A 7136-nucleotide genomic window follows, 5' to 3' on the forward strand; every position below is an offset into this window, starting at 1 on the left:
CTGGAAAATAATGTACATTTCAGAATTATACAAGTAGGCCTTTTTCAGGGAACAAGAAATGGGTTAACAACTTAACTCTATGGAGTCTTGGGCTATTTTGTCCATTTTTGAATTCTTTTCATGTCTTTGTAAGTCATTTTGTGTCTTTTTTTGGTCATTTTGTGTCTTTTTTTGGTCTCATGTGTCTTTTTTTAGTCATTTTGTGTCTTTTTTAAGTCATTTTGTGTCTTTTGGTGTCTTTTTTGGTCATTTTGTGTCTTTTTTGGTCATTTTGTGTCTTTTTTAAGTCATTTTGTGTCTTTTTGTGTCTTTTTTTGTCATTTTGTGTCTTTTTTGTCATTTTGTGTCTTTTGGTGTCTTTTTTTGTCATTTTGTGTCTTTTGGTGTCTTTTTTTGTCATTTTGTGTCATTTTTTGTCATTTTGTGTCTTTTTTTAGTCCTTTAGTCCAACATAAAATGTGATTTTGAATCTTTTTTTTACTTTCAAAACACTATCATGCTCAATAAAGAATTTTAAATGTTGCAAATGTGCATTAATTTCAGAGTACACTGAGACATTAAACTGCATCATTTTCAATAAAATTCTGGAAAAATTGGGGTGTTCTAAAACTTTTGACCGGTAGTGTGGGTTCATTTTTAATATATCATTCAAAGAAGAAAAGCTGTTTCTCAGGTTAAAGAATACTTAAAGGTCCGGTGTGTGATTCTGGACAAAGATAGTTGATGAGTCTCATTCCCGGCTCATCAAATACTTGAAAACACTTGAATCCAGAATCACGTACTGCACCTTTAAGGACCTGGATGCTAATACATTCCTCAAGGCTCCACAGCTCAGCCACAGATCTCCCAAATTACAGCCATTAATCAACGAAAAAAACAAATATGGTAACACAGAAAAGCTGTGTGCGAAATAACTAATCTTAATCTACCAAGGCAAATCATCTGGGGGCTCGGCAGGGCAGGTGATTTTCTGGGTTTAATAAGACTTTCGATATCAGGCGAAAAAAAATACTTTTTATTTTTTCATCAAGGCCATTTTCAAAATTAGAACCTGCTGCACATGGCCAATTTTGTTAGAATTCTGCCTCGGCTCTTGAGGGTTTTTTTGGATGCTTTTTCATTATTGACACACATTATGCCCACTAGGCTGCCATATCCAACACCGGGGGAATAGTGAATAGGAGCTATAATACTAATGTGATATCACACTGTGTCCGTCTGTCTGCTCACAGACCAGAGGAAAAAATAAAAAGTTTTCTCTCACACTGTGTGCGTTAGGCAATCTAACGTGGCTGAGTAGTTTAATGTGCAATTCTATTTGTCTCCTGTAAGTATTTCACCTTTGGGAGATATCAGTGACATACATCACTGGCAGCCATTCGCTGTGTAGGTCGCTAAATGATGATGGAAAAAATAAGAAGAAGATGAGGATATTAGTTTGAAATAGATGACTACAGTCAGTGCAGGGTAATAAATATATAATGTGCTGTGAGAGCTGCCAGAGTCGGCCCCTCCCAGAACAAAGAGTAAAGCACCAACAAGGATTTAAATAAGTATTTTTAAAGCACTGCTGCCTGCAGGGGAGGCGGCACAAGGACGCTTTAAGGTTGTTCAAACCTATTGACAAGCTAAAAAATGTCACATAATGCTTTGTGTACTCACAATGACCCACCATGCCGAAATTACATCAACTTTTTCCGAGAAGAAAGTTTGATTGTAAATGACGGCCATGTAATACTTTGGTTTCATATTGATTTTTTGTTCTTTAAAGGAACACTGCACCGTTTTTTCATATTAAAACATGTTATTCGTGTAAGTAAGACGAGTTGATACAGACCTCTTGCGTCTCAATGCGTGCACTCAATCACCCTGGCGCGCGGAGCTACTTGGCTAGCACTTAGCTTAGCCCAGTTCATTCATTAGGATCCAAACAGATGGACAGTTAGAAGCGACCAAACTCCTCCACGTTTTCCCTATTTAAATACAGCTACACGAGTAGTTAAACGACCAAGTATGGCGACACAAAATAAAACGTGGCGCTTTTCTAAGCGGATAAAAAGGAGAACTATAATGTATGGCGGAATAGCACTTGGGAGCACTTCGACTCGGCGCAGTAATATCATCACTCCTGAAAAATCTTCTCCCCTTAGAAAAGCGCCACATTTTATTTTGTGTCGCCATACTTGGTCGTTTAACTACTCGTGTAGCTGTATTTAAATAGGGAAAACGTGGAGGAGTTTGGTCGCTTCTAACTGTCCATCTGTGTGGATCCTAATGAATGAACTGGGCTAAGCTAAGTGCTAGCCAAGCGGCGCCGCGCGCCAGGGCGATTGAGTGCACGCATTGAGACGCAAGAGGTCTGTATCAACTCGTCTTACTTGACCGAATAACATGTTTTAATATGAAAAAACGGTGGAGTGTTCCTTTAAGGTTGTTCAAACCTATTGACAAGCTAAAAAATGTCACATAATGCTTTGTGTACTCACAATGACCCACCATGCCGAAATTACATCAACTTTTTCCGAGAAGAAAGTTTGATTGTAAATGACGGCCGTGTAATACTTTGGTTTCATATTGATTTTTTTGTTCTTTAAGCAAAATCACAAGGCCGCCCTGGGCTCGTTCCAGATCCATCTGTGATACTCTGCTGCAGAGCGCCGCCGCCGTGCTAATGAGTCGCCCTCGCTGCACCTGGGTGACATTTCACATAGCGGAGCATATATTAGCTTTTGTCACTAAGCAGACTTACAGCCAGCAGTAACCTAATGTATGATATATTTCAGGCACTTTGCAGAGATTTATGAGTCATGGGTAATGCAGCAGTGTCATTGAGCCCGGAGTACTCTGTATTTATGATATTTTTGATATTACAGGTAGTAATGAATGGTTACGATCTATGAAGTCTTTCACAAAATCAAAAATCTCTGTGTAAACAGCGTCTCCTGTCCTCTCCTCTTTGCTCTGTGTAAACAGCCTCTCCTGTCCTCTCCCCTCTGCTCTGTGTAAACAGCGTCTCCTCTCTGCTCTGTGTAAACAGCCTCTCCTGTCCTCTCCTCTCAGCTCTGTGTAAACAGCGTCACCTGACCTCTCCTCTCTGCTCTGTGTAAACAGCCTCTCCTGTCCTCTCCTCTCTGCTCTGTGTAAACAGCGTCACCTGTCCTCTCCTCTCTGCTCTGTGTAAACAGCGTCACCTGTCCTCTCCCCTCTGCTCTGTGTAAACAGCTCACCTTGGCTCCATGTCATTGACAGCATCAAATCAAGCCAGAAATCTTGGTGTAATTATTGTCTCAGACCTGAACTTCAACAGCCATCTAAAGCTTATCACTAAATTTTAAAATTCTTAAATTCTTTAAAATTATTTTTTAACTTCTTAAGTGTCCTTGTTCTTGTTCTATTCTGTGTTTTTTTCTATTGTTTTTATTTCTGCTCAGGTCTAATTATTGACTCAGACCTGAACTTCAACAGCCATCTAAAGCTTATCACTAAATTTTAAAATGATCTAAATTCTTTAAAATTATTTTTTAACTTCTTAAGTGTCCTTGTTCTTGTTCTATTCTGTATTTTTTTCTATTGTTTTTATTTGTGCTACCTCAGTATTTTATTCTATTGTATTTTATTGTACTTGAATACCGGACTGCTGTGACAACCGAATTTCCCTTCAGGGATGAATAAAGTAATCTATCTATCTATCTATCTATCTATCTATCTGTCTGTCTGTCTGTCTGTCTGTCTGTCTGTCTGTCTGTCTGTCTGTCTGTCTGTCTGTCTGTCTATCTATCTATCTATCTATCTATCTATCTATCTATCTATCTATCTATCTATCTATCTATCTATCTATCTATCTATCTATCTATCTATCTATCTATCTATCTATCTATCTATCTATCCATCCATCCATCCATCCATCCATCCATCCATCCATCCATCCATCCAGCCAGCCAGCCAGCCATCCCTCCCTCCCTCCCTCCCTCCCTCCATCCATCCATCCATCCATCCATCCATCTATCTATCTATCTATCTATCTATCTATCTATCTATCTATCTATCTATCTAAATCTGCCTATTACCACCTGAAAAACATAGCTAGAATTAAGGGTCTTCTGTCCAAACAAGACATGGAAAAACGTATCCATGCATTTATTTTTAGTAGGTTGGATTATTGCAATGGCATCTTCACAGGCCTTAACAAAAAATCAGTCAGGCAGCTGCAGCTGATCCAGAGTCCTCACAAACACCAGGAAACTGGACCATATTACACCGGTCCTTGAATCACTACCCTGGCTTCCTGTGAGTCAGAGGATAGATTTTAAAATCTTACTGCTGGTCTACAAAGCTCTGAATGGTCTCGGACCAAACGACCTGCTTGATCTGCCTCCTCTCTACGAAGCATCCAGACCCCTTAGGTCAGTAGTTCTCAACCTTTTTGAGTCGCGACCCCCAATTTAACATGCATGTTGTCCTCGACCCCCGCTCACTGAACACAATCTCACACGCACAGTTCAGATCAACCTAAAAAGAAACAAAATGACCAAAAAAAGTAAACAAAATGACCAGAAAAGACACAAAATGACAAAAAAAGACACAAATTGACCAAAAAAGACACAAATTGACCAAAAAAGACACAAAATTACCAAAAAAAATTACCAAAAAAAGAAACAAAAAGACACAAATTGACCACAAAATGACAAAAAAAAGACAGAAAATTACCAGAAAAGACAGAAAATGACAAAAAAACACACAAAATGACCAAAAAAAACCCCACAAAATGACCAGAAAAGACACAAATTGACAAAAAAAGACACAAATTGACCAAAAAAGACACAAAATTACCAAAAAAATTACCAAAAAGACACAAATTGACCACAAAATGACAAAAAAACACACAAAATGACCAGAAAAGACACATATTGACCAGAAAAGACACAAAATGACAAAAAAAGACACAAATTGACCAAAAAAGACACAAAATTACAAAAAAAAGAAACAAAAAGACACAAATTGACCACAAAATGACAAAAAAAAAACCCACAAAATGACCAAAAAAACACAAAATGACCAAAAAAAGACATTAAGTGACCAAAAAGATTTAAACACATTAACACATGAACACTTTAACACAGTGGAGACAGAGCTGACATCCAAAATGATTTGGCGACCCCCAGAAATCATCTCGCGACCCCAATTGGGGTCCCGACCCAAAGGTTGAGAACAGCTGCCTTAGATCATCTATCCTGCTGTATCTTATTTTATCTTATTTGTATTTCTATTTCTATTTCCCTGTTTTAATTGACTGTTTTTACTGTTTTCAATTGTGTCTTGCTGTTTTTAATGTGTATGTAAAGCACTTTGAATCACCTTGTGTTGAATTGTGCTATACAAATAAACTTGCCTTGCCCCAGATGTTAAGAAACGTTGAGTGGCATTACACAGGAAATAACACATTTCTTCAAGGTACAGGCAGGAAACCATGTCATTCATTTTCTAAAGCAAGGAGGGGAAAGTGATTTCCACTTGCTATAACCACGCTGAACATGAGGCACAGCTGCAGTTTTGATGGTGTGCCAGTTCTATTTAACAATGAGTTATGGTCACAAAGTTGACTGTTCTATATAAACTTGTGTAGTTGTTGCACTATTGCATTTTTAAACATGTACACTACCGGTCAAAAGTTTTAGAACACCCCAATTTTTCCAGTTTTTTATTGAAATTCAAGCAGTTCAAGTCAAATGAACAGCTTGAAAGGGTCCAAAGGTAAGTGGTGAACTGCCAGAGGTAAATAAAAAAAGGTAAGCTTAACCAAAACTGGAAAATAATGTACATTTCAGAATTATACAAGTAGGCCTTTTTCAGGGAACAAGAAATGGGTTAACAACTTAACTCTATGGAGTCTTGGGCTATTTTGTCCATTTTTGAATTCTTTTCATGTCTTTGTAAGTCATTTTGTGTCTTTTTTTGGTCATTTTGTTTCTTTTTTTGGTCATTTTGTGTCTTTTTTTAGTCCTTTAGTCCAACATAAAATGTGATTTTGAATCTTTTTTTTACTTTCAAAACACTATCATGCTCAATCAAGAACTTTAAATGTTGCAAATGTGCATTGATTTCAGAGTACACTGAGACATTAAACTGCATAATTTTCAATTAAATTCTGAAAAAGTTGGTGTGTTCTAAAACTTTTGACCAAACATGGAAACATGGAAACATGGAACCTATTTTCAATCTGATATCCTGAGGTCAGAGCTCAAGGCACGCCTTTGAAAATCTACCTGCCAGTTTTTCCCTTGGAGAATTTTTTTTTTTTGCATGCTTCCAGACAAGCTAGCATGGCTGGTACCAATGGATTCCTTCTGTCTGATATCCTTATCATATCAATAACTGGATATTATTAACTGGTTTCACATGGGCTCTGTGTTTGTTTGACCCCGACCTACACGGACTGTGTTGCTTTTTATACGACGTGACATTATTTGCTGCTTTTGCTCCCTTCAGAGTGACTCCAGCCACTAGAGGGCGCTGCCTTACAATGAAATCAAATATGGGTCATAATAAGCTGCTTGCAAATTAGACCTACACGGCTGTTTGTCTGTGTTGAGGCCATCACTGTTGTATTCACTGTGCAGTTATGATGCAGCAGTGTGATATACATATGAAGTTCCTTTTCCCACATTTGTCTTTCCACCAGGGAATGCACACCAAAGGATGCTGTTGCACAGAGACACTTTCCCCTCTTCCAACAAAGCAGGTCAGGGTGGAATTCCCTCTGTGCACAGCAAGTGTGACGGATAGAAAAGCACACTCATGCATCTTAATTTGATCATTTACTGAACACACGGAGAGAATAGAGAAGCCATCTTCTTCATTGCTGAAACCAATGGTCCAGTGTGCTGTTATCTGCTGCATAATCACAGAGACAAGTGCATGCTTTATATGCGCATTTTTCTTATCGCAAGGTCCACTAGAATGTCTGAGCATTAGCATGTGGGCTATGTGTGTAGACATTTGCATTAAAATCAAATGCTCTTTTTCTCCAAGGATTATTTTTCAAGTTGAGACTGCACACTCAAAAAAAGCAAACTGGGTGTCTGTTACCTTCTCCTTAGTCTAACATGTAGCTTCTACTAAATAAAATGATGTTTTGT

At 38.1% G+C, this 7136-nt stretch overlaps 1 long non-coding RNA gene across 1 annotated transcript; it reads left to right on the top strand.

Moving 5' to 3' along the window:
* Positions 1–5949, top strand: LOC131970617 (uncharacterized). The gene is made up of 2 exons (XR_009394198.1): positions 1–33; positions 5851–5949. It is a non-coding gene; the product is annotated as an uncharacterized LOC131970617 (long non-coding RNA).
* Positions 5950–7136: the final 1187 nt, after the last annotated feature.

Source organism: Centropristis striata, chromosome 4 (assembly GCF_030273125.1).
Source record: "Centropristis striata isolate RG_2023a ecotype Rhode Island chromosome 4, C.striata_1.0, whole genome shotgun sequence".
Classification (NCBI taxonomy): domain Eukaryota; kingdom Metazoa; phylum Chordata; class Actinopteri; order Perciformes; family Serranidae; genus Centropristis; species Centropristis striata.